This window comes from Pinus tabuliformis, chromosome 8 (assembly GCF_031772625.1).
Source record: "Pinus tabuliformis cultivar Carrire ecotype Pingquan chromosome 8, CPIR1, whole genome shotgun sequence".
NCBI lineage: Eukaryota > Viridiplantae > Streptophyta > Pinopsida > Pinales > Pinaceae > Pinus > Pinus tabuliformis.
This window is the reverse complement of record NC_142294.1, coordinates 571,047,119-571,051,398: the sequence shown is the minus strand read 5'-3', so window position 1 is coordinate 571,051,398 and position 4,280 is coordinate 571,047,119.

Below are 4,280 nucleotides of genomic sequence, written 5' to 3'. Positions count from 1 at the left end.
AGGTAATTAAACACACAGGTATGTGTTTCCCTCAAATGTTCCTAGCAATTTTGTCACATGGCCTTAACACAGTCAACTTCAAGGTAGGGGGCTTTTGTAAGCATAGAAAATCACATCTCTTATTTAAGGGAATCATTCCATCATAACATGGGAAGGTTCCTCAGGTGGACAAAATATTGTTAGGATGGTAATTTCAATAGTCCAAAAGCTTCCCAATGGTATTCTTCAGCCTTAATCAAACCACTGCCAAATCATAATAACTTTAACTTAGTTAACTTCATCACAGGGGTCCTATATAATACAAAGAATCACATCACTAATTCAAGTGAATCATTCCATTATAACATGGAAAAGTTCCTCAACTGGACAAACTACTATCAAACTAGTAGTTTCATCAATCCATAAGCTTCCTAATGGTATTTTTTAGCATTAATCAAACCAATGCTAAATCACAATAACTTTAACTTAGTCAACTTCATCACAGGGTTCCTTTATAATACAGAGAATCACATATCTAATCCGGGAGAGTAGTGTCATTATAACATGGGAAGGTTCTCTTGTTGGCAAGCTACTGATATATCAATAGTTTCTTCATTCCATAAACATCCAAGTGGTTTCCTACAACAAGCCACACTTGGTGGATTCCTCAGTCCCTGGGAAAACCACTACTCAGTCACAGGAGGAGGAGAGATGAATATGGGAAGGTTCCTCAACTAGATAAACTACCATGGAAACATAGAGATCGCATTTTTCAGGTAGTTATTTAGAGAGTGAAGCACCAGTGTTCCCAGCCCAGGGCCACACATGGTGTTTCCTTAACCTCCAAATACCTTAGTGTTTCTGTCTCCTGACCAGTAGGTTTCTCAATCCACAAAATTCCTAGTGGGTTATTGAGTTTTAAGGCAAGCCACTCTTGGTGGTTTCTTCAGTGCTTAGGCAAACCATTTTTCTTTATCCTCAACTAGAAAACCCTCTTGGGCTGCTTTAGTTCCTTTGTTACCAAGTGAACTCTCTTTGTTCCATATTTCCCCTTGTTTCCTTCCTCTTCAAGAGGATTTATCACCTCTTTCCCCTTTCTAACTCTTTCCCTCATGAATGGAAGGATAATGCATGCATGAATGATAATCCCTCCTACCTTTCCTTCTCTTGTCAAGAAGTCCCTTTGCAACCTCTCACTCTATTTTTGCAACTATATTCTATGTAGCGTGTGAGTGTGCACTTATACTCCTTCCCACACCTATCAATCTTCGACCAATGAATCTGTTGTGGCATGTGGTCATGCAGATGTTGTTACGCTAGCTTCGTACGCCACTCCCATAGATCATCCTTAGCCTCCCCATTTTTCTGCCAGTGCAGTTCCTTTGATATTTAATTATGTCATGTTTGTCTTATGGGCTCACCCAAGGAGGTATGGTGCTTGTCCTCTTCATTTTCCAACCCAAATTAAAACACAATTAACCTATTAAAAGCTGACCAATCATTAATGTCAATTTCTCAACCATTTTTAATTTTAATAAAAGTATTTACAATGTTCCGAACTACGCCCAAAAAAATCAAGTTTTCCCCTTGAGCACACTCCTACTCGAAGAATTATGCCCTCCTTGAGTGCACTCTGAGCTTCAACCCTTCATCCTTCAACAGTGTGCCTTGCACCCTCCTTATCTATCTTGAGCACATAAGTGCACCCTAAAACCCTGTAGCTTCATACGTTTAGCCTTCAACAATGTGCCCTACACCCTTCATGTTTCCCTTGAGAACACAACACACTTGGGAAGCTTGAATGCTCTTCCTTCATCCTTTGGTCCTATGCCCTCTCTTGATATTTCTCTCTCTTGTTTAGTGCATCACAAAGCCTTTAAGTGTCATCCCTTCCCCCTTCCACAGAGCTCCCTTGTGCCCAAAATTTTCCTTGTCCTTCCGGAGCACACTGTTAAGTCATGAATATAAAATATTCATGAAACATGTTTGGATAGGATATTTTTTAGGATGATTTTTTCTTGCTATGAGTGATTGTAGTTGCAGGTATTCCTAGAATAACATGGCAAAGATGCATGAAGAAGATCGGACAAAGAAGGCAGTCAAAGGAAGCATTCAAGAATGAAGAACACATTGAAATCTCATTGATCAAAGTAGCCCAAAAGAATATATGTGATCAAAGACCCTTTAGAGGGTGAAGACATCAACAACATGGAAGTTGCATGCAAGATCGAAGACATAAGTGGCAGCCTTGTCACCTGTTAAAGAAATTCCATGTCATCAGTCACTACGATTCCTAGTCATCAATGAGAGTGACTTGTCATGTCCTCACCACATGATGATGTGGAAATCATGATGTAATGGTGTAATTATTGTAGATACAATGAAGTAGAAGTCCAAGAGTCATGTATGGAAAAAATAGCCATGTGAAGAAGTCCAAAAGACATGTAATTCCAGGAGTCATATGTAATTCCAAAATTCATTTGGAAGTTTAAAAGTTATAGAAGTCCACAGGTTATTAGAAGTTGGAAAAGCAAGAGTCATGAGGATATGAAAGGTCATGCCTCAAGTTACAAAGGAGCCTCATTGCTCAAGAAAAATATTTTTAACCTTGGCTTCTACCACAAAAGCATTAGAAACATAGAGATAGTACTTTCGGGGAGCAAGTAGTGGCTCTAATGCTCCACTATTGGAGCTAGTGATGTTCATTGTACTCATGTATCTTGGAACTTTCTTATTACTTGAAGCCATTTAGCCAACACATTTTCTTGCATAGATCATGGATGTTTTGAGACTACTATTTTAATGTTTGCAGTTTATGTTGGCTTCCTTATGTACTGAAGTAATTGAACTATTTCAGTGACTTTGGTGCTCAACTTGTTGGAAATGTGTTGTGACGAATTTAATAATCGTAGCATCTATGTGAACTATTTCAGTTGATGTCTAATGATTTTTTCTTGTTCATGTGTGTGCGTCTCCACTAGATTGGTGCTATTACTTTTCTTTGAGAGGCTCACATTCTCGCCCTTGTAGTGAAAGAACCTTGATACATCTACAATTGAACATTTCACAAGGCACACTTTCTAGTTCATTCAAAATAACATGTATGCTACTCTCTCATGATAATTGCATAAGCCAAGGAAAATCTCTAAGTTAATGGAAGTCATGCCATATTTCTGATGGAATTCCTACACCAAATGATGTGAGTTCTAATTGGGACCTCATATCGGGGAGATCCCTTATATTTTGGTGGTATCCAACACCGTCAAACTTCTGCTGCTAGAAGGAGGGAAGCCAATTTTTTTATTGATGATAACTCATCACATCCCAACCATTCATATTTTGGATAAGGAAGTAATATCTTGAGTACCACCCCAACTCCTATTCCTGAGGTATGAGGGTATTCTCAACTTGGTCCGGAGTTGGCCTACAAAAAACTCCAGGTGATTTGGCCTATTACCTGTCGGTTTGAGAAAGTTAAGTGTTTACTCCCTATTGCTCGTAATCTTCCCCATCATCCAAAGAAGAAAGAAATAACTTGTACTGGTGTATTGGTTGCATCAGTGGAAGATATGATATTTTCCACTCCTAAGGAATTAATAGAGTCTTCAAAAGACACAATTCAACAAGAGTTGCTTCCACCCATTCACGAAGAGTGCGAGGAAGATATTGTTCTTTCTGATGGAGAACAATTGATAGTTGATTTGGAGTTTAATGACGGTTTAAATGGTGAAGGAGAAGGCTCATCAGACTCAGAAAAGGAAGAGGAACAAGGAGACGAAGAAATGGTTGATAAAGACTTGGATTGTGTTATCTCAAAATCAAGCCCTGGAAGGCTGCAGACCAGGAAGACTTCAAGTAACTATTTCAAACCAATCTTTTAGCTAAGGCTTAGCCTCCTTAGCCTGAGAGGGCTCTCTCAAAGGATTGAAGGTTTTCAATTATGATTAAGATGGCTAACTCTTTGTGAAACAAATAGGAATGAAGGTGGTGGAATCAAAATTAACAAGCATCCATTGGGCTTATGGAGTCATATGTCCTTTAGCATTAACAGTAGAATTGGCTTTGCAATAAAATCAAGGCATTCAGATTTCAATATAGTTATAGTACACCAAACACAAAGAGGACAGTTTACAAGTATGTGAAGGAAATTAGAACACTACAAGTGATTTATAAGTAATCAAATACTCATAAGACTGTAGGTAACATGAAAAGACAACAACAGGAACACATACATTGACATCTCTTTGATTCTTGAGCAGCAAAAGCCAGTACTGTATTACCAAAGAAACAAAGTTTTTACA